Source organism: Ambystoma mexicanum, chromosome 9 (genome assembly GCF_040938575.1).
Source record: "Ambystoma mexicanum isolate Mex_15411 chromosome 9, UKY_AmexF1_1, whole genome shotgun sequence".
Taxonomy (NCBI): domain Eukaryota; kingdom Metazoa; phylum Chordata; class Amphibia; order Caudata; family Ambystomatidae; genus Ambystoma; species Ambystoma mexicanum.
Genome location: NC_090931.1, coordinates 112,119,401 through 112,143,782, shown reverse-complemented (window position 1 = coordinate 112,143,782; position 24,382 = coordinate 112,119,401).

The window sequence follows — 24,382 nt, the reverse complement described above, 5'->3', positions numbered from 1 at the left end:
CTTCTTTTTGAATATTAATGAAGAGCATGCGAGCCAGCACGCATCCCTTTTCCAGTCCCTTCTTGGTGGCAATTCTGGGCGTGCCAGCTCCCTTGCGGCTCAACCTATCCTGTACACTGGGTCCCTCATGGAGTTGCTGAATCATTCCCAGCAGGGACTTTGGTATTTGCCTCGCATCCAATCTGGCCCACAACCGATCTCTGTTTATCATGTCAAATGCGGACTTAAAGCCCAAATAGACCACGTCCGGAGGACGGATACCATGCCCTTTGGCTCCAGCCGCCAACAAGTCTAGCGTAAGGATATTATCTGCGGTAGAGAAACCAGACCTGAATCCCATTTGGAAGGGGGAGAAAATATGTGTTAAATGTTCCCATCTTTTCAGATCTCTTAATAATAACGAAGCACAGTCCTTTTCAATAGTGTCGAGCATTGAAAGTAAATGAAAAATCATTGGATTATCACGCTCTTCATTCTTATAGATGGGAATCAAAATTGCCCTCCTCCAGGACTCAGGGATGCTGCCCTCCTTACATACCCGGACATACATTACAAACAGAATCTCTGTCCATATCTCAGGGTTTTCTGTGATCACTACATTAGGCAGATCATCTGTAGATTGTAGGTGTAGAATGTACCTTGTGTCAACTTAGTTATTTCTGTAGTTCTCTAGTTGGTGGCTACAATGCAGTCAATGCTCACAGCCAGTACTCACAGCCTCGATCCAGTGACACTTCGCAGCATGCACAGCCCCGCAGACTGTGAGACTGCTCCCAGACTTGTCTGCACTTGCAAACACATTCACACTGTGTGCGATGCCTCTGATGATATCATCCGCAGGCAGCGAATAGCGGACCCATTGTCCAGCGCAAAGGAATTTACCAGCTCCAATAGACACAGCAACACTGCAATATTGCTCCCAAACTTGTTCGCGCTAAACAATTTGCTACATTATGTTATGTTATGTCATGTTATTGTGGTATATATTGCGCAACGCTGTGATTTTCATGGTGATCAGGCACTCTAGCACAATTGAAAAGGAAGGGGGTTGGGAGACCTTAGTGGAATTGGGAGGGAAAAGCGCAACAGGGTTTTGATGTGCCGTTGGTAACTTCAGTTCAGAAAACGTTCCACTGTGTGCTGTTTTGTTTTTTGTTGGTCAACAGTATGGGTTGGTTGATGCAAGAGTGTGTATGGGGTGATTTTTGTGCAGTTGATTTAGTTTCCTGTTGGGTGCTGTGGAGTCCCTGTAGTTTGCAGTCTTTCTTTTCTGCGTCGGAGGCACATATCTGATCTATTCAGTGTTTGAGGGTGAGTGTGCAAAGTATTAGAGGGTTTTCAGTAGGGTTATAAGGCAGTCGTCTGAGTCCTTTTCTACTGGTTATGTTAATCCAACGAGTTAATATTATACTTTGGTGATTTGAGGTAGGATGCTTTATTTCTTTGGGTGGTGCTGTTTTGGGCAGCCAGGTTTTTGTTGTTTCTATTGTGCTGTGTTGACGGTTTCCGTCTATGATATTTCCTATTTAGCTTGATGAGTTAAAGTGCCATGCGTGTAGTGACGTTCTGTACTTAAGGTGATATTCTGTTTGTATTTCCTTTGGGAGTGAGTTTCAAAGTCTCACCGCTATGCAGGAGAACGCTGATCTCACAAATGTACGGTTTGAGTATTGTTTCAGATCCAGGCGAACGTCACTGCTGTACCTTAATGTTCGTTTTGGTTTTTAGATGGAAAGGTTTCCCTGTATGAATTCTGATCCTTGGCAGTGTGATGCATCAAGGTCAGAGGTGAGTCAATAAAGGTGCAGGAACCAGGCTTGACCCAGGTATATAAAAAAGGAAGTTGCTTTATTAGTTTAATGTTGCAAAATAGAATGGAGGTTAGGAGAACAGGGTATACGCATCCTTCTGGTTGAGTGCTCTCTCTCTCTCTCTCTCAGTCCCCGACCGTCCCTCCTGGAACCTGGAGCACAACAGGTCCACATTGCATTCTAAGACATCATACAGCTCATGCACTCAGCACACGCAGTCCAAGTACCTCAGTAACAACACTGTGGATTGCTCTGTGAGCTTTGCATAGCGGTTTGAAGAAACGTCAGTTTTTGACAGGTAGCTAATGTAGAGTTCTCAGTGCTTGTGGGATGTGCTCTCTCTTAGTGAGTCTGCTGCTGCGTCCTGTATTCCTTGTAGTTTTTCATAAGATATTCTGGCCTTCCAAGATAGATGCTGTCGGTGTAGTCTATTCTTGATATGATGAGAGAAATTAGAGGGAGTGTTCTATATGGGAAGGTGAAGAAGGGGGGTGTCCTCTTGATTGTATGTAGGTGGAAGAAGCAGTTCTTTACTAATGAATTGACTTGAGGTTTGAATGATAGTTCATTGTCCATTAACATTCTGAGATTTACAACCACTTTGGATGGTTCTGGTGGGTTTCCAAACTCAGTATGCCCTGGAATGTGGTGCTGGTTAAAAACATCATTGGGAGCGATCATGATTTCTGTTTTGTCTGGATTGAGTTTAAAGCTTTTGGTACTCATTCAATAGTTTATTTCTCTGAGGCAGTGCAGTGACTCTGATGATGTCAGCGGCAGGCAGCAAGTAGAGGGTTGATTGTCCAGCCCAAAGCAATCCATCAGCTTCCACATACACACCGCACCACTGATATACTGCTCCCACACGTGTCCACACTTAGCAACATGAGCCAGTGTGTGTAATATTTATTTATGTATTGGTTATTTGTAATGCGCACTATACAGCAATGTGATTCAAGGGGTTTGGGGGTGTTTCATTGCATGAAAAGTGATTACGGAAAACTGATTTTAAAAAAACAGCCCGCATGCGATCACGTTTCATATGATCAAACACGCTTAAACCAACTCACCCCGCACCCCCCATCCACCACCCCTTCCCTACTTTCTTCTTTCCTGCCTGCCTGGTGCAATTCAGCCCTGCAGCGGCAGATCCGTCCCTCTAACGTGGGCCAGATCGGATGGCGCAGGGTCCCTTTTTCTTCTTTATTGTTTCAGTCTCCGCCTCCAATATTGATGAAGCAGGGGACACCCCTGCAACCTCCCAAGGCGAATACATACGAAACATAGGGAGCAGAGAGGACCCCGCTCCCTATGTTTGGTATTAAACCAAATAATTAGGCAATTACATACCAAGCTCCAAATGCTTGGTATGTAATTGCCTAATTATTTGGTGTTAAGTTGAGCGTCCCGAGGACGAGGCGTACCTGTATCTCCAGGAGTCTTGCGTGCCGAGGTAGCCAGGTCGTGGTAGGGGTAGACAAGTAGCTGGTGAAGTCTTCCGCAAACGAAGAAAAGTGACGCAAAGAACCGACCCCGGACCCGTCCTGTAATACAGGATTGAACTGGGGCCAGCTCCTGACGCCACGAATGACACTTCCCAATATTAACGTGGCGCCAGAACAGTGCAAGCACTGATAGGGAAGGTCGTAGATGTTACTGGCAAATACTGGCAAAGTATTCCAAGCAGCTATCCAGGGTGGTGAAAGTTCAAGGTAGCCAGTACAGGTAAGCAGAATGTTCAAGGTACCTAAATGCGAGTAGCAGCAAGTCCAAGGTACCAATGCAGGTAAACAGTAAATCCAAGGCACCAATGCAGGATAAAGAACAGAGATCCACAGAAGCCGGAGAAGCGGACCAGGACCACAGGAACCCAAGCAGGAGGCGGGCAACTCAGGCTAATCGAAAAGGAGCAGGAAGGGGAACAGGGGGGGAGGTTCCAGGGAACACAGGAGAACAGGTAAGGGGAAGAAGAAGCAGTAAGGCAGCCCTGACTAGAGATGGAACAGGAGAGGACCCAGCCCAGGACCAGGACCCAAGAACCCAAGGAACAGGGAAGCGAAGCGGGAGGAAACCAACCGCGTTGAGACGCGGTGAAGAACAAAATCGGATCGCTTAAGTAGCGGTCCTGTGTGAAACCGAGGCTTGAACTGCGCTGCAATGCGCATGCGCGAACGGGTGCCACCGCGCAAACGAGGCTTGGAACGCAAGCTCGCTCGAACAGCTACGTGAACGGCACCCGTGCCCTACACGGGTCAGGACAGAGAGACTCCGCCGGGGAAATGTGCTCAGAGCAGTGCGTCGTCTCCACAACCTGAGATGTGGGTACAACTGCCAGGAACCAGCACGCCCCCTAGGGCCCCGTCGCCCCGCACAGGTAGGTGTTCTAACACTATGCTCCCAACCAGAAAGACCCGGAGCACCCGGTTTCCAGGGATTCCTACGAAAAAATTCACGCATCAGACGGGGAGCATGAATGTTCTCACAAGGCTCCCAAGTACGATCACATGCAGGGTAACCCTTCCAGTCCACCAAAAACTGAAGCCTACCCCGGGAGAAACGGGAGTCACAAATCTCCTGCACCTCAAATTCCGGAGTGCCCCCAACATCTATAGCCGCAGGTCGGGGATGTGAACGACCGTACGGATCAGACCGGAATGGTTTAAAGAGGGACACATGGAAGACGGGGTGAATCCGCCAAGACTGCGGCACATCCAATTTGAATGCCACAGAGGAAATTTGTCTGACCACCCAGAAGGGTCCCAGAAAACGGTGTGCTAATTTAGTCGGGAGATTGTGTACTGGTAAATTCTTAGAAGAGAGCCATACCATGTCCCCAACCTGGAATGCTGGCTCAGTACTCCTTTTCTTGTCCGCCTGTGCCTTCATACTCTCACGTGCCTTAGCGAGGGCTCCCGTGGCCTGGACCTGATTCTTCTGAATGTCAGCAACCATCTGGTCCGCAGAAGGAACTGTGCTGGAAGGAACAGGATGAAATGGAATCAACTTGGGATGAAGGCCTGAGGAACAATAAAAAGGGCTCATTCCAGTGGCAGAGTGTTCAGAGTTGTTATAAGCCACCTCCGCTAGGTCCAGATGTTTTGCCCAGTTGGATTGAGAAGCATTGGAAAAACAGCGTAAGTATTGCTCCAAAGTCTGATTAGTTCGCTCAGTCAGGCCGTTGGATTGTGGATGATAGCCGGAACTGAGAGCACGCTGGATTCCCAAGTGACGACAAAATTGCTTCCAAAAGGCAGAAACGAACTGAGATCCGCGGTCTGAAATAATCTTCTCAGGAAGTCCATGCAAGTGATAAACAGAATGTAAAAAGGCCTGGGCCATACTACCGGCTGAAGGCACCTTCTGGAATGGAATGAAATGGGCCAACTTAGAAAAACAATCGATGACCACCATGATGCAAGTATATCCTTCCGAGGGAGGGAGGTCCACAATAAAATCGGTGGCAATAGTATGCCAAGGATAAGGTGCTCTCTCGGTGGGTTGGAGAAGTCCAATAGGTTTCTTTCGTGGAATCTTGACCTGGGCACACACTGGGCAACATTCCACATACTCTCTTGTCTGCCTAGCCCATCCTGGCCACCAAAATTGGCGAGAAATCAGTTCCTGGGTGGATCGAATGCCGCGATGTCCCCCAATCCTAGAATCGTGTAAAGCTTGCAGGACAGCAGTCCAAAGTACCTCAGTGGGAAGGTATAACCGATTCTGAAAGAAGAGTAGGCCACCGTTCTCCCTCATTAGAGGGTGTTGTAGAAGTAAGGGATATTTGGGATCCTTTAAAGTGTCCTGTAGGATGGTATCCAAGCATTGAGATGTAACCAACAAGAAGTGTTTAGAAGGAAGTAATTGTTGAGCTCGATGATCCAGTTCAACATTGTTCTCCAAAGAGCGAGAGAGAGCGTCAGCCTTCGAGTTGCGTGACTGAGGAATGTAAGAAATCGTGAAATCATATTGGGAGAAGAACAAGGCCCAACGAGCCAAACGAGAAGTACGACACTGTAATGAGCGTAGATACTGTAGGTTCCGGTGATCAGTGCGTACTTCCACTGAGAATCTTCCCCCCAGAAGATGGTGACGCCATTCCTCAAATGCAGCCTTTATGGCCAAAAGCTCCTTTTCAATGATTGCATAATTTCGTTCACTGGATGTTAACTTCCGGGAATAATAGGCAACAGGAACCTCCAACCCTGTCTGTGGATCGTCTTGAAGTAGGACAGCCCCAACAGCAAAATCGGAAGCATCTGCCTCCACGATGAATGGCCTGTTCTCATTAGGATGATGTAAAATCGGGGAAGTACTGTATGCCTCCTTAAGTTGCTTGAAAGCACTGGTCGCTGCTGAAATCCATATGAACTGAGTCTTACTGCTAGTCAAATCTGACAAAGGAGCGGTTACTTCAGAATAGGCGGGTATGAAGCGCCGGTAGAAGTTGGCGAATCCTAAGAAACGCTGAAGAGATTTCAAATCATAAGGCTGTCTCCATTCCTGAATCGCCCGTACCTTGGCTGGATCCATGTGCATTCCAGATTCGCTAATGACATAACCAAGAAATTCAATGCTACTCTGATGAAAGTGACATTTCTCGGCCTTGGCATATAAATGATTATGATGTAACCGACCAAGAACCTCCTTCACATGACGTAGATGTTCCTCTTTCTCCTTGGAGAATATCAATATATCATCAAGATATACCCATACGGATACTCCAATCAGATCCGAGAAAATGTCATCCATAAGGCGTTGAAAAACGGCCGGAGCGTTGCACAGACCAAACGGCATTACGCGATACTCAAAATGCCCTGCTGGTGTCTTAAAGGCCGTTTTCCATTCGTCGCCGGGTTTGATACGTACTAAATGGTATGCCCCTCGAAGATCCAATTTAGAAAATATTCGGGCATTCCGCAAAGATTCCATAATGTTGCGTATCAAAGGCAGCGGATATCGATCCTTTCGTGTGATGTCGTTTAACTGCCTATAATCCACACAAGGCCGTAAAGTGCCCTCCTTCTTTTTCACAAAGAACAAAGGGAATCCCGCAGGTGACTTAGAAGGTGTTATATAACCTTTCTGAAGACAGTCATCCAAGTATTCCTGCAGAACTTCTCTTTCGTGGGGTGATAAGGAATACAATTTGCCATGGGGAATTACTGCATTGGGCAGTAGTTCTATGGCACAATCAAAGGCTCTGTGGGGTGGCAAAGGAATGGTACCAGGTTCAGAAAAGACCTTATGGTACTCATCATAGTCGGAAGGTACTGAAGACAAGGTACACACTTGGAGCGGTCCTGATCCTTCCGTCTGAGTGGCAATGGTAGAAGATCTGGTACTAGGTCCGAAGGTACAACACTCCCGATCACATCGATTGGAAGCGAAGGTCAAGGTACGGGAGGCCCAATCAATAATGGGGTTATGATGTAATAGCCACGGTAACCCCAAAATTATCGGATATGAGGGTGATTTAATCACATCAAGAGAAATCAATTCACGGTGTTCAGCAATCTGTAGCTGTAGAATTCCGGTATGTTGACGAACCGGACCGGAGGCCAAAGGGGTTCCATCGATTACCTCCACCAGAGTAGCACAACCTTTATCAAGCAGAGGTATCCCGTTCTTCTTGGAAAATCCAAAGTCCACATAATTACCTGAGGCTCCACAATCCAGAAGACCCAATACTGTCACTGATTTACTGTGCCAGGTAACCCTGATCTGAAGAGCCATAAGGGCCACCGGAGTCATGGGTGGATGGGTCGTCACAGGAATGGAAAGGACTGAAGGATCGAAGGGCCTGTCACTGCCTTCCTCAACCGTGACAGGCCTATTAGTTTTCCAATTTCTTGATTGGTCGCAATGGACAAGTACTGAGAAAATGTCCGGCAGTACCACAATACAAACAGAGACGGAGATTTCTCCTGCGTTTCTTCTCGGCCTCCGATAATGGTCCTCTTAGTGCCCCTAGCTGCATTGGTTCTATACCCATCTCCGAACTGACAGGTACGCCTCCAGCCTGAGGAAGAGGTCTGGGAAAGAACCTCTCTAGCCGACGTCTCTCACCTCTTCGTTCAGCCAGGCGATGGTCAATATGTAGGACCTGCTCCTGGAGTAACTGCAGTGTATCAGGTTTGGGTATGTGAAGTAACTCGTCCTTATATTCTTCTCTTAAACCACGTCTGAACAGAGTCTTTTGAGTTACTTCGGGCCATTGTGAGTCCGTAGCCAATTGGCGGAACCGGCTTATATAAGTGATAATATCGCTGGATCCCTGTCTTAAATCTATCAACTGATTCTGTGCCGTAGCCGCCAAATTGGGAGACTGAAACACCTCCAAAAATGCTTTCTCGAATGCCACAAAATCATTAAGAATGGGGCTGTTAGCAGACACCAAAGGAGCAGCCCAAGCCAAAGCATTTCCTGTTAGATTTCCCAAGATGTAGCCAATTTTAGCCCTTTCTTGTGTAAAATGTGATGCCCGGAACAAAAAATGTATCCTGCAATGGTTGCAGAATTCTGCCACACGCCTAGGATCACCATCAAACTTCATGGGTACGGTAGTAGCCATTGGTGTCTCTACTTGTGGATTAGCAGGGGTGCCTTGCATGACCATCTGGCGGAGATTGAGATTCTCCTGACGTAATGCCGCCATCTCAGCTCTTAAGGCTCTGACCTCATCATGGATATCCTGGGATTCCTCCATCTTAGTTGCAGAACTGGGGGTAAGGCGTCTCAATCTGTTAAGTTGAGCGTCCCGAGGACGAGGCGTACCTGTATCTCCAGGAGTCTTGCGTGCCGAGGTAGCCAGGTCGTGGTAGGGGTAGACAAGTAGCTGGTGAAGTCTTCCGCAAATGAAGAAAAGTGACGCAAAGAACCGACCCCTGACCCGTCCTGTAATACAGGATTGAACTGGGGCCAGCTCCTGACGCCAAGAATGACACTTCCCAATATTAACGTGGCGCCAGAACAGTGCAAGCACTGAAAGGGAAGGTCGTAGATGTTACTGGCAAATACTGGCAAAGTATTCCAAGCAGCTATCCAGGGTGGTGAAAGTTCAAGGTAGCCAGTACAGATAAGCAGAATGTTCAAGGTACCTAAATGCGAGTAGCAGCAAGTCCAAGGTACCAATGCAGGTAAACAGTAAGTCCAAGGCACCAATGCAGGATAAAGAACAGAGATCCACAGAAGCCGGAGAAGCGGACCAGGACCACAGGAACCCAAGCAGGAGGCGGGCAACTCAGGCTAATCGAAAAGGAGCAGGAAGGGGAACAGGGGGGGAGGTTCCAGGGAACACAGGAGAACAGGTAAGGGGAAGAAGAAGCAGTAAGGCAGCCCTGACTAGAGGAGAAACAGGAGAGGACCCAGCCCAGGACCAGGACCAGGACCAGGACCCAAGAACCCAAGGAACAGGGAAGCGAAGCGGGAGGAAACCAACCGTGTTGAGACGCGGTGAAGAACAAAATCGGATCGCTTAAGTAGCGGTCCTGTGTGAAACCGGGGCTTGAACCGCGCTGCAATGCGCATGCGCGAACGGGTGCCGCCGCGCAAACGAGGCTTGGAACGCAAGCTCGCTCGAACAGCTACGTGAACGGCACCCGTGCCCTACACGGGTCAGGACAGAGAGACTCCGCCGGGGAAATGTGCTCAGAGCAGTGCGTCGTCTCCACAACCTGAGACGTGGGTACAACTGCCAGGAACCAGCACGCCCCCTAGGGCCCCGTCGCCCCGCACAGGTAGGTGTTCTAACATTTGGTTTAATTCGATCAAATGTTACTGGCCAAATTCGCTCAAATGTAACATTCTGTCAAATAAAACCGAACAATTATACTAATACCATTCAAGTTGCATCAAGACAAGGGATGGATAGAAAAAAGGTATCAAACAAAAACAAAATGCTCTTAAAAGGTCTTAAAACATTTGGAACGTACAAGTGCTACGACATGAGAACAGGGGAAAGGTGGTGGAGAGGGTGTGCAGGAACAAGGGGGGAGGAGACAGACAAAACATTCTGACTACATCATGAGACAATTTAGAACATGCAAGTGCTGAGACTTAAAAAACAGAGAGAGCAAGGACGAAGTTGAGTGCAAGCAGAGGAGAGGTAAGTGGTACAGTAACAAGTTAAAGTGCAAGGGCGATTAGGTGAGCTGCATTAAGGAATCAGAATGCAGCTGTGACAAGCAGGTGAGCCTGAATGCATACTGGAAAAGCCACATCTCATGGAGTGAGGGGCTACGTCAGCAACAGACAAGCGGGTGTGACAGGCAGGTGTGCCTGAGTGCACTGGAAAAGCCACACTTCATAGAGTGAGGGGCTACATCAGCAACAGACAAACGATAATGTCAAGTAGGTGAGCCTGAGTGCACTGGAAAAGCCACACTTCATAGAGTGAGGGGCTACATCAGCAACAGACAAACGATAATGTCAAGTAGGTGAGCCTGAGTGCACTGGAAAAGCCACACTTCATAGAGTGAGGGGCTACGTCAGCAACAGACAAGCAATAATGACAAGTAGGTGAGCCTGAGTGCACTGGAAAAGCCACACTTCCTAGAGTGAGGGGCTACATCAGCAGCAGACAAGCGATAATGACAAGTAGGTAATCCTGACTGCAAACTGGAAAAGCCACACCTCATGGAGTGAGGGGCTACGTCAGCAACAGACAAGCGGGTGTGACAGGCAGGTGTGCTTGAGTGCACTGGAAAAGCCACACTTCATAGAGTGAGGGGCTACGTCAGCAACAGACAAGCAATAATGACAAGTAGGTGAGCCTGAGTGCACCAGAAAAGCCTTCACTTCATGGAGTGAGGGGCTACATCAGGCAACAGACAAGCGGGTGTGACCGGCAGGTGAGCCTGAGTGCACTGGAAAAGCCACACCTCATGGAGTGAGGGGCTACATCAGCAACAGACAAGCGATAATGACAAGTAGGTGAGCCGCCGCGCAAACGAGGCTTGGAACGCAAGCTCGCTCGAACAGCTACGTGAACGGCACCCGTGCCCTACACGGGTCAGGACAGAGAGACTCCGCCGGGGAAATGTGCTCAGAGCAGTGCGTCGTCTCCACAACCTGAGACGTGGGTACAACTGCCAGGAACCAGCACGCCCCCTAGGGCCCCGTCGCCCCGCACAGGTAGGTGTTCTAACATTTGGTTTAATTCGATCAAATGTTACTGGCCAAATTCGCTCAAATGTAACATTCTGTCAAATAAAACCGAACAATTATACTAATACCATTCAAGTTGCATCAAGACAAGGGATGGATAGAAAAAAGGTATCAAACAAAAACAAAATGCTCTTAAAAGGTCTTAAAACATTTGGAACGTACAAGTGCTACGACATGAGAACAGGGGAAAGGTGGTGGAGAGGGTGTGCAGGAACAAGGGGGGAGGAGACAGACAAAACATTCTGACTACATCATGAGACAATTTAGAACATGCAAGTGCTGAGACTTAAAAAACAGAGAGAGCAAGGACGAAGTTGAGTGCAAGCAGAGGAGAGGTAAGTGGTACAGTAACAAGTTAAAGTGCAAGGGCGATTAGGTGAGCTGCATTAAGGAATCAGAATGCAGCTGTGACAAGCAGGTGAGCCTGAATGCATACTGGAAAAGCCACATCTCATGGAGTGAGGGGCTACGTCAGCAACAGACAAGCGGGTGTGACAGGCAGGTGTGCCTGAGTGCCTGGAAAAGCCACACTTCATAGAGTGAGGGGCTACATCAGCAACAGACAAACGATAATGTCAAGTAGGTGAGCCTGAGTGCACTGGAAAAGCCACACTTCATAGAGTGAGGGGCTACATCAGCAACAGACAAACGATAATGTCAAGTAGGTGAGCCTGAGTGCACTGGAAAAGCCACACTTCATAGAGTGAGGGGCTACGTCAGCAACAGACAAGCGGGTGTGACAGGCAGGTGTGCCTGAGTGCACCAGAAAAGCCACACTTCATGGAGTGAGGGGCTACATCAGGCAACAGACAAGCGGGTGTGACCGGCAGGTGAGCCTGAGTGCACTGGAAAAGCCACACCTCATGGAGTGAGGGGCTACATCAGCAACAGACAAGCGATAATGACAAGTAGGTGAGCCTGACTGCATACTGGAAAAGGCACCTCATGAAGTGAGGGGCTACATCAGCAGCAGACAAGCGGGTGTGACCGGCAGGTGAGCCTGAGTGCACTGGAAAATCCACATCTCATGGAGTGAGGGGCTACATCAGGCAAGCAGAAGGTAGCCCCATCAGGGAATGTGAGGTGTTACAGAGAGATAAAGGCAGGCAGAGTGTGTAATAAGAAGGGAGAGCTGCAAGCAAATATGAAGCAAAGAAGCAGCGGCTAGGAAATAGAGTCAGAGGATTGCAGCAGGGAGGAATGATCGAGCAGAATGAGCACAATATGAAGGGTTCATACAGTTGCAGGCCTAATCACAATAGAAATCAGCGGCAATACAGCGGCAAAACATAGGGTATACATCGCAAGCAGGCTGAGGACGGTAGTAGAACAGCCACGTAGTGATGCCTTGCGGGGCAAAGTCCACCTAGTGGCACTGGGAGACAGACAGGCTGGGGTGCAGGTGCAGAGGCAGTCAGAGTTAGTTTTAGCGTCAATACAGCAGAGGTTCTGTAATCAGGATAGGGAGCAATTCGGGAGCAGAGAGCCTTGCAAGAGCCCCAAGAGAGGACAGGGAGTTGCGTGAGATGAACAGAGAACGGAAGGCACCAGTAGGAGACATCAAGGTAGAGAACCGGCGGGAAGGAGAATGAGGCCTTCCTTACCTTTAGTGTAGTGTGCCGCAGAAGTCAGATGGCAAATCCGGTGGCATACAGAGCAAGGCTAACAGGTTGCTGGCTCTTAAATGTGCATCATTATAATGCAAAGTCATGTTATCAAATATCAACAGTAAAGCTATAGAGTATCCACGCAACTGATTACATGTAGGTGCCCTCGGTAGAGATGGCGTCTACAGCCTGTTGAGGATACGTATGGGCAGTTGTGCTCTGCCATGATCAGCGGATCAGGACAGGGAGCTGCTGTTATCCGTGATTCCCCATTTTGCTAGCCCACTCCTAGGTGCCATCCCCATGCTCTTTATGCAAGTTACTGGGATGTTTGCTGGCAAGGGAGCGGCAGTAATTCAGTGAGGACTAATAGTACTCTTCCAGTTACTGCCACCAGCCGCAGGCTCACCCCTATCACCCTTCCTGGGCTCTTGAAACTGTGATGGCAGAGGAGGTCCTGTAGAGGTTGAGTTGATGGCTTGGATGCGGGCTTGGGCAGATGAGCCTGCTAGGCCACATTTGGGTAGACCAGTCTTGGGTGTCCAGTGCAACCTTGTATCCCCAGGGCATTCCTTACATTCTTAGGCAGAACATCCTGAACCTATGCTAGGTGCAAGATATTTCTTTGGCAAACATATTACGTTGTGCCTGGGCATTTGAGGAGGCACTTGTCGCATGAGCAGCATCTGGGGCGGTGCAACTGCACTTTGCAGACACTGGGCCTCATTACGACCCAGGCGGTAAGGGGTTTACGGCAGCGTAAAGAGCGCCGACCCTTACCGCCTGATTACGAGGTCCCTTAGCGCCATGGAGGTTTTAACACCTGCTTTTAGCAGGTGTTAAAATCCATGGCGCTAAGGGACCATGGAGTTAATTACGCCACCGTAATTTACGGTGGCGTAATTAACGCCTTCCCCACTCCCATTATGCCCTATGGGGCAAAAATGGGAATGGGGAAGGGTAAATGGGGATTGGGGACTTACCGCCCCGCCAAGGTCGGAATGGGGCGGTAAGTCCGCCAACCACCATGGCGTAAACGTAGTTTACGCCATGGTGGTAAAGTCACGGCCCAGGCGGTAACTTACCGCCTGGGTCGTAATGAGGCCCACTGATTGTACATGACATATGAGGGTTTAACAAACATAAAAATGCCAGAGCATGTGAGGCTCACCTGGGCACATGCTGGCATCACCTGGACATTTGAGGCTGGAACTTCGATGTGATTACTAGACCTGTTTTATGAAGTAGCTTTACATTTGTTAACCTAAGTGCTATTTGGAATGGTACTTGTGCAGGTCTTTGATGACACACATCATGATTTCAATCAAAATCAGTGTACCAAACTCGAGTCCACTCCTCGAGTTGCAGGTCCACTCCATGTTTCCAGGATATAGACACAAAATGCAGTTGAATGTGTTGCATGTAATTCAGAGTTATTTAAATATTCACACCCGGGGGGGGGCATGCTCAGCCAACCAGGTGGCCAGAAACGCACAAGAGAACTGACTGTGTCTCACCCACATTTCACGAGCCACCTGACCCTCTTCCCGGGTGCCTCAATTCTTTTTTGCCACTTCCTTTTTGGGCCCCTTCTGGTCGCCTCCTCTGGCTCCTACCCTCCCCACCCACTTACCTGCCTCCGCCCAATCACTTACCTGCTTGCCCAGTGCTTTCTGGTCCGGTTGCTGCTCGCCATCTCCATCCGTCCGTGACCCACCATCGAAATGGAGAGGGGTCCTTGTGCCTTTTCTCTTTACTGTGGTCGTGGCCATCTTTTGTATGGGAGATTGGGTTTGTGCAAGACACATGCATCACATCTCTCAAAAAATAAAGGTTAATACAACTATGTTCACCCTTGACAGCGCCCCATGGTGCGAATAGATATCAGTTCCACGTGGGTAACCACCCTGAGACATCGCTAAGGCACTGGCTTTGCTCAGGCCTACCTAGGCTTGACTGACTGGCCATTAGCAGACCTGCATGCCCCCGAAGCAGGAGTGATAGGTATTGTCAATAGTTATCCAGAAAACCTGGTTTGATTGTTTCTCTAGTGGACCAGGATTGGTACTCAGCCCGCATAAGGACAAAGTGATTAGCCATTTTAATTAAGTAAGCAGTTAAAAAAACATAAACAAATGTGAACATAGTACTAGAAAAATAAATAATATTAGTATATAACACGTACATATGAGGCCAGTGAGAGAAGCATGGTTTAGATGTGCATGTCAAATAATAAGCTCTGTTTCCTAATTAGCCTACACACTAATATACAACCATAAATAAGTTTAAAGATATCATGAGCAACTAATAAATGACTTAAAAATTGTTTGGCACATGAAATTAGTAGCGGGAGTGCTGCTTGCCATGGGTTTGGCATGGTGTTAAATTCTGTTTGTATTCACAGAGCACAAGCCTTACTTTCTAGAAGCGCTATGCAATACAAGGGGGTTACAAGGATTCACGATTATGTACATAGGTAACGAGGGTGGTAAGATAAGTAGTTGGTCTGTGTGAGGGGTGCATTACTGCAGGCACTGGGGGCCAGCTAATCTAGGTTGTTCCCTAGCAGGAACCCATGCTGGGTTCCTTGGAGAGATATCTTTTCATCTCCTCCTTGAAGTACAGGATACCGAGTGATGAAATGTATTGTGAGGAATTGTTATCTGGCAAGGGTGTAATGCCCTGGGATTTTTGTTTTTTTATTCATACATAAAATGATGCAGGTGATTTCTTCTCCAAAGGATGATCTGCTAATCAGATCCCCCTTTGTCATTAAATGCATGCCAAAAGCATAGTGTACATTTACGCTGCTTTATCAGTAGCCAGATCTGAAGCTACTGCTCTGCTTGTGACACAGAGCAGGTTCAAAGGTCACAAGATGCCCACTCGCCAACCGCAGAGACAGTCAAATCACAGCAGCGCAGGGGCGACATTAAAGATATGCCCCCTGTACCAAATCTAACGATGAACATGAATACCCCATGTTGGTGGAAGTGTAATCCCTGAGAACATGTTATGCCTGAGTTTCAGCATAGTGCATGGCACTACTTGTGATCATGGCCAGCACATCCAAATTGATATTGCACATGTGTCAGCTCTTGTGAGTAGTGGAAGGGAATGTGTATTGGGGTCAGACGGGCCAATGCTGCCAAATGGCAGAACAGAAACCCTGAGGACCCAGCCCCTCTTTAATTCCCTTAGTGAGGGCCGGTACCACCCACCCCCCAGAGACAGCCGCAAAGGAGACAGCTGTCCTATGCCCAGGTATCAAAGGAACACACCCATTCAGGAGGGGTACCCTCACACTAGGCTATTGCATATCAAAGGGCCTTTGTTGTAAGTAAGGAGGAAAGGGGGTGCGACCAGGTAGGCAGGAGGGCTCTGGTCACTGGAAGAACCCTTCCGCCATCTTGTTTCTCACTGTCTCTCTTTCCCTTTCCTCTCTCCTACACTTCCGCTGGAGCAAAGCACTTTGGGTGTGACATCAACAGGGCAAAGTGCATTACAGCCTGGAGCAGGGATTGGTACGCTAGAGCAGGCGAGCTGTAGACTGATCACCTGGAGACCTGTGCTTTTAAAAGAATGGGGCCCTCACCCCTTCAGAGGATTCCTCTCAGATGCTCTTGAATCCTTTAATGCCACAGATTTGTCCGAAGAGCCCCCTGGACTTCCTTTGGGACAGTTGTACTGTCCAAAGCCCTCATTCAGAGGTGGAGAAGGAGCCATCCAAGACAGAAGATAGATCTGTCTGATAATCACTCAGAGGTCACATTGGGAGGGACCAGTGCTGTGGACCAGGACCAACCACTCTGCAATGGATCTCCTAACCTAGTGGAGCAGGCCCTGAATGGAAGAATCCTGTCCGTGAGTCTCCTCTGCAGAGGTTTTACAGGGACCGGAGGGCCAGACCAGCCATAGCTCTCTGTTCTACCACATCAAACTCGTCACTCCGTGTTCACTGCCTCCTGAACAAAAGGAAAGGCACTGGCACTGGGATCTGGGTCCCTCAAACCAGCCAAACCATTGCTTGCACCTCAACCAGTTTAACACTGCATTGGGCCTCATTACGACCCAGGCGTTAAGGGTTAACGCCGTCGTTAACCCTTAACGCCTATTCTGATTTTAACGGCTGCTCTTAGAAGCCGTTAAAATCCATGGCGCTAACCTGCCATGATGCTAATTACGCCACCGTAATTTACGGTGGCGTAATTAGTGCCTTCCCCACTCCCATTATGCCCTATGGGGCAAAAATGGGAATGGGGAAGGGAAAATGGGAAATGGGGATTTACCGCCCCACTCACCTTGGAATGGGGCGGTAAATCCGCCATCCACCATGGTGTAAATGTAGTTTACACCATGGTGGTAAAGTTGGCGCAATTAGCGCCTGGGTCATAATGACCCCCATTGTGTCCTAGTGAAGCACGTCACTTGCTAGGCATAAAGCAGCTGCTTAGTGCTGCAACCAGAACCGAATCACTGGCAAGTCACTCGACTGATTCTAATCAGGGGTTACAACCATGGCTCAGCTGGGCTAGCCCATGAACTCTCGCCTCATTTATCGCACATCGATGCACTCAAGATCACCACTTCGACAACTGTCACCAGCCGACTCGAACTGCTGGAGCGTTAGTCATCGACTCTTCCCAGCGTCTAATGCCTGACTCGGTCTGCCAACTGCAAAGAATTCCTGGGACCGACCACCTGCATTTGCCGTGAGTAGATGCACATTTGCTGCCAGAGCCTCTACAACCCTACTTGCACGTACTGAGCCTGATCTGCTCGCATCAATGTTCAACCTCGAGGTGAAGGAGGCATATGTCTTGATTGTCCCTGTTTTACCTTTATGATTGTGTTGTGTTTGGGTTTGTAGAAGTGTGAGGGCTTAGTAGGCCTTTTTACCCCAACTCAAACTCATACTATTCGTCACATACATCCGATCAATATACATACAGTAGAGGATGAAGTATGCTTGGAAGCAGCACAAGTATTATGTCATTATCCTCAATCTGCTCTTTTCTCTCAGGTCTTATTTTTTGTTTCTAGCACTCTTTAAGTTCAGTTACAAAAAACACTAAAAGTTACAGGATACATATTCGCTGCCGTGGGTGTTCGATTTGTGGGATGGACAGCTTGATTAGAGGCACGGGTAGGCAAAGTGGTGGATGTCAGGGTATAACAGTACTTAATTAAGCCTTATAGAATTGAGGAAGGTTCAGAAGAGTGTTTAAGCCAGGGGCAGAGAAGTACATCACTGATGTCCCGGCAGCAGCAGTGTCTCAAATCTGCTAAGGACTATCATGATATCTCCCATCAATGTGTGATACCTTCTGTTTAGCCAGTTCTGTCCTTGAAAACTGGCCTTAATGTATTAAACAAAGACAGCCCACACTCTCAGCATGGTATCAATATGACAGAGATTTGGGGGTGCTCCAGGATCCAGTAAGTTTTTGTGATGGATTCCAAGCTTCTTTCGCTTCAAAGTACATGGTTAAGTGTTAGCCTACATTATGAAGGTTTCCCTGCAATGGAGCCATTTCAGAAGACGATGTCCTGCCTGGAAGCCACCCAACATTAGCTCCCCACAGTCAGCTGTCTTTAAATACAACCAAAACCTAAATCCTATTTTGTGGACCCACCCAGACTCCTAATTTCACAAGAATATGACCAGCCTCATTGGGCCCCGGCCCAGCCCTGCAAAAACAGCGAAATATAGAAATCATGTTTGAACAACACTTGCCTTTTTCATTCCGCAGATAGCTGCTTTGACCAAGATCTTCAAATAACCATCCTGTGAAAAAAGTCCACCCATCCCAGGGACTATGCCTGAATAATTGTGACCACATTTCCAGCGCTTCACAGAAGGTTCCTTAGCGCATTGGTCTCGGGGTATTATGTAGGGTCATGAAAGAAGTGTGCAGTTCTTCCCCAGAGCACATCTCAAAGTTGTTCTAGAAATCTGTCCCATCCAAAACGTTGTCTTCAGCTCAGGCAACCTCCTCACCCAAACTAGACCACAGAAAACTAGCCACAGAGGGTCCAAAGCTATTGAGATAGTTGTCATTCGCTTTAGGTTGTGGCTCAACCACCTGCAGTGCAAAGCTCTTAATCCTCTCCACTTCATGCAAGTCTTCCCACAGGCCGACTGTGGGAACTCCTCTGGCGACCATGCCCACCCTGTGCACCTACTATCCCACCTAGGCCTAGAAGGCTATCCACAGCTTCATTTTTTTAATATACTTTGTACCAGGCACGCAACGCCATTGAGCTGACCGGGCTGAAGCACCCCCCCTGAAATGTTAGCTATGGGGAGGGGCTTCCATGCACTTTAACAGCTTAAAAGATCAGGAACATGGTCCTGGGCGCATTTTATTTCTTCTGAGGAACATCTACTATCTGCTCAGCTCAGGTGATCAAGCACTGCCCGTTTTCCTGAGTCACAGCCCCCAAGACACACAGGCTGAGTCCCTGGCTCTGCAGCCAGTGCCGTAATGAACTCACAACACGTTTCTTTTGTCATCAGCAGCATAGCCTTTCTTATGCCTGATGGTGAATTTCCAACTGAAAGACCACCAGCCACCTTGCAAAGCTGTGATAGTTAAAGCGAGCAACACAATAAAGCACACTTAGAAAATGTGTTCACACCCATAACGTCTAATAGCTTGATATGCTAAAGAGTAAAGTTTGCTTTCATGTCCTTAGTTGAATGTTCTTAAAACCATACATAACAACACGGTGGAGGTTTGTGACAAATCTCTAAACCTAAGTGAGTTTTTTACGCCTCTTTTATTGTGTGTCTGAAAGCGCTGAACATAAAGTGGGTAAATAGATATTTTGCCTTTTGCATCTTCTAGTTTTCCATTCAGGATGTGGAAAATAAAGGTACACTGATATTATTTTGGCCCAATGTGCTGCTACACGGATTTACATGTTGTCATGATGCTTTACTGTGCAATGTGTGTATTTTGCAAGTGGACTCTTTAGGGCAGTATTGTTGTAGGTCTTGACACCCACAATTTAAATATTTGTTGCAAGTAAAGGATGGAAGAAGGTGGCCGTGCCCAAATTGCAGAGTTGGTTAAAATCCCTGCTTCTCTGTTTAACGTGAGTGTTTGATCCTGGGCAAATATTGTAATATCACTCTGACTTCAACTGTAAAAATGGGAGTGTTTATAAATGATTATGTTTACAACCCTACTATAGGACAGTTTAAATAAGTGTAGGAACAAATTGGTGTAGCCTGGTGCTCCTCTGCTAGTGGCTCCAATACGGTTACATAGAATTGTATTATTACTGCACTGGCCCTCCCCAGTCTCGTATCACTTGATTTGACAGGCAGACATAGTCTCACCAGCCAGTTAGTGCACCAGGGATTCTAGTATAGCGAACTAACAGTGGTAGAACCAACATTACATTTTCTCCCCTGTTGCTCCCAGCCATTGAAGTTGCTTGGGCCGTCCAGAGTACTGCCCCAGACTCTGCAATGTATTGTTATGCTATGATATTGAGTCTTTCATTTGACACCATCTGCCATTTCACGCTTCTAGGACCTTCAGGATATGCAGGAAGTGGGATTTTTCAGACTTAAAGGAGAGAGTTAACTGATTGTAACATTGAAGCTGCACTAGGATAGTGTCATAATCTGTGCTGGGGCCTGATTATGGCTATGAGTGATATTATGGTCTGGTGATGTCACTGACATTCTAGGTGGAGTGTTGGTGTGGGGATGTCACTTAGATTCTAGGTGGAGTGTTTATGGATGTTTGGAGTGCTGGATTCTACTGGTGTCCGTTGGACCTAATGTGCTAGGCTGGATGGATGTCCCAGTGCTTTCTCTACTTTACATCTTAGAGAATAAACCTACATGTAAACTATTTACCTTCTGGTGTTCCTTATTGGGGAAGGAGGAGTAGTTTACCACACTGGCGACGAGGATGGTTCCTGTGCTGCTGGGAAGGGGCAGCTGGTGAGAAGCACTGCCTTCCAGGGAGACATCCATCAAACAGGAAGAGGCTGCAGGCCGGGCGGTGCAGTAGAGGTCCGAAATGGAGTCCAGGTCAGTGACCCTGAAGGTCCATTGTTCAGGCGGGCTGGCTGAAGGCTGAGGTGGCCAGGAGGAGGATCACCAGGTCAGGTCCAGTGTCCAGGCGGGCTGGCTGAAGGCTGAGGTGGCCAGCAGGAGGATCACAAGGTCAGGTCCAGTGTCCAGACGGGCTGGCTGAAGGCTGAGGTGGCCAGGAGGAGGATCACCAGGTCAGGTCCAGTGTCCAGGCGGGCTGGCTGAAGGCTGAGGTGGCCAGCAGGAGGATCACAAGGTCAGGTCCAGTGTCCAGACGGGCTGGCTGAAGGCTGAGGTGGCCAGGAGGAGGATCACCAGGTCAGGTCCAGTGTCCAGGCGGGCTGGCTGAAGGCTGAGGTGGCCAGCAGGAGGATCACGAGGTCGGGTGATCCGCATGTTTCCAGTCGGGCTACCTGAAGGCGGAGGTGGCCGGAAGGAGGATAATTGTTTGTGTGAGTCACACGGGTGTCAGGCGGGCTATCAGAGGAAGTGGTGCCCAGGAGAGCGAATTTCGGACCGTGGCTGAAGCTGGTCTGAGCTCGCACAGTTGCAGGACTGTGACATTACGGGTGACTGAGGTGCTGCAGTAGGTTACAGGCAGCCGCTTTCAGTTGTGGCAAGGAATATTTCTGGATTCAGCCGTGGCCGTGCCTGTAGACAATTGGGGCGGCTGTCTGCAGCAGGTCTGTGCAGCTACGAGGCGTTGTCTGTTTGGTAGTAGCAGCCGGACTGAGGGGCGACGGTGGTTGTTCTTTGCTACCTGCGGAGGGAATGATGACGTCAGTGGGCGGGGACCTGACGGACCATCAGGAGTTGCTGGAACGCAAAGTTGTACGGCACAAGAGAGTTCATCTGGAACGCAACGTTCTACAAGAATGTTATGAAGGCAGTTGAAGTGTAAGATGTCATTTCATCCTACTGTAAAACGTGACGCTGGAGGGTTTTCGGCATTTTTTGGGATGGAAACTAGCGTGGCGAGGACCAGAACTAGACCTGGCAGTCCTGGAAAATTCTTTTTTTCGGGCACAAATGGAGAGCGCGGGGGTTGTCACTGAATTTACACATGTGTGTGCTGGAAGAAAGTGGAATCTGCAAGGGCACAGTGATCTGACAGGAAGGTTGGTGAGGCAGCGAGCGCTGGATCCGGATTTGTGGTGCTTTTATGGACCCATCAATGAACTAAGCATGTAAGTGTTTGGGGAGGCCTGTGTTAATATTAGTGTTGTTTTATGTTGTGGCCTCAGGGTTTTGGTTATGCATGGCAGGATGGGTCCTGGGTAAATGTTAGTAGTTTAAGGCCTGTTAAGTTCCATCTACTGCTGATGTGTATATCATGTGTCGATGGCCTGCTGTTTAGGCTATCCTACATGGTTATCAGTTTGGACTGGTGGGTGCGGGGTCCATTGGTGGTGAAAATGTTTTTAATGTTTATACAATGTTTTTTTTCTCATTTGCAGGATGGGTGGATATGGACATGTGGGTGTGGGATCGCGCAGGGACTTGGGCGCGATGTCATTTTCACCTGCACATGTTTTGTCTTTTATTTGCTGTGGATTTTATGTACGTGTTGGGGTTGGCGCAGGGACTTTGGCACCATGGTCTTTATCTGGTTTGGTTTCTGCTGGGTTTTATGTGTTGTCCTGTGATGTTTTATGTTTGTTCGTAGGGGCATGTCCCCTGGTCATGTTTTTGGGGTGCCGTCAGTGATTTTCATAGGCAGCAGTGTGCTATCCAGTGATTTTAATGGGCAGTGTGGTGCTGCCTGATGGTGTTTTAAGGGGCAGGGAGGTGCTGTCTACGTTTGGTTTAGGTGACTGTGAGGTGATGTTTAGGATATCGGCACGGTTGGTGCCGTCGCTGATGTTGGGGGCAGTGAGGTGCTGTCTAAGTTGGTTTTGGTGACTGTTAGGTGCTGTTTAGGACATTGGCACGGTTGGTGTCATCGCTGATGTTAGGGGCAGTGAGGTGCTGTCTATGTTGGTTTAGGTGACAGTGAGGTGCTGTTAGGTGACAGTGAGGTGCTGTTTAGGATATTGGCACGGTTGGTGCCATAGGTGAGGTTGGGGGCAGGGAGGTGCTGTCTAGGGGTGGTTAAGGGGCAGTGAGGTGCTGTCTATGTTTGGTTAGGTGACTGTGAGGTGCTGTTTAGGATATCGGCACGGTTGGTGCCGTCGCAGAGGTTGGGGGCAGTGAAATGCTGTCTATGTTTGGTCTGGGTGACAGTGAGGTGCTGTTTAGGATATTGGCACGGTTGGTACCATAGGTGATGTTAGGGGCAGTGAGGTGCTGTCTATGTTTGGTTAGGTGACTGTGAGATGCTGTTTAGGAAATGGGCACGGTTGGTGCTGTCGCTGATGTTTGGGGCAGTGAGGTGCTGTCTATGTTTGGTTTAGGTGACAGTGAGGTGCTGTTAGGTGAAAGTGGGGTGTTGTTTAGGATATTGGCACTGTTGGTGCCTTAGCTGATGTTAGAGACAGTGAGGTGTTAGGGGCAGTGAGGTGCTATTTAGGATATTTGTCGCTGATGTTGGGGGCAGTGAGGTGTTGTCTATGTTTGGTTTAGGTGACAGTGAGGTGCTGTTGGGTGACAGTGAGGTGCTGTTAGGATATTGGCACAGTTGTAGGTGGTGTTAGGGGCAGTGAGGTGATGTCTATGTTGGTTTAGGTGACAGTGAGGTGCTGTTTAGAATATGGGCACAGTTGGTGCCATAGGTGATGTTAGGGGCAGTGAGGTGATGTCTATGTTTGGTTTAGGTGACTGTGAGGTGCTGTTATATGACAGTGAGGTGCTGTCTAGGGGTGGTTAAGGGGCAGCGAGGTGCTGTCTGGTCATTTTAAGGGGTAGTGAGGTGCTGCCTTGTGGTTTCAAGGGGCAGTGAGGTGTTGTTTGTTCATTTAAGGGGCAGTGTGGTGTTGTCCATGTTTTGGTTAAGGGGCAGTGTGGTGCTGTCTATGTTTTGTACCTAGTATAATTATGCAGGTATAACTGTGAAAGTAATTGCACTTATACGGGAATTCGACCCTTCTAGGAGTCGTAATGAAGGTGAGTGATAGCACTACGCTTGGGCGGCTCTTGATCTTCTCTCACCCTCCACCTCCCTGCATACCCACTCTCCCTCTCCCACCGGCGCCATTTCGCGCTCAGAGCTCTGGACCAGCCGTTGGTTGCACGCGGCACCACATAAAACACCAAATGTTCCTAAACTCTGCAGCATAAAAGCTGCCGTCTCTGCAGAGAGCACCTGAAAAATGACACCTCTGCTGATGGCGCGGAGGGAGGGGAGGGCTTTTATGCTGTCGTTCTTTCTGAACCCCAGCCCTCCGTCACAGCTTTTATTTCATTTACTTCCCCGTTGCGTCGTGCTCGCGGTCGCCATGGAAACCAAAAAGAAGTACATTCGGATAAATGAACGGAATGATCATAGACATGAAAGACAATACATTTTCATTAGCGCCTCGCCTGCTTCCGGTTGTATGTGGGCAGACATGTTGACTTTCTGTTAATGGAGAGCGCGTCTGGGGCGCGTGTGACTGGAATAAGGGAAAAGTCGTTTGCCAGCGTTTGGGATTATTTTAAACTTTCTATTTGTTTTTCTTCTCTACAATCATCGGAGGCATATTGTGGTCACATGTCCATTGTGTGATTTCAATTGGCACCACTTGGAGGGGGAGGCAGGGGGCTGGGTCTGTTGGTCAGGGGACTAACGGATCTGCCAGAGGTCACACGTTCACTGAAACCTTCCT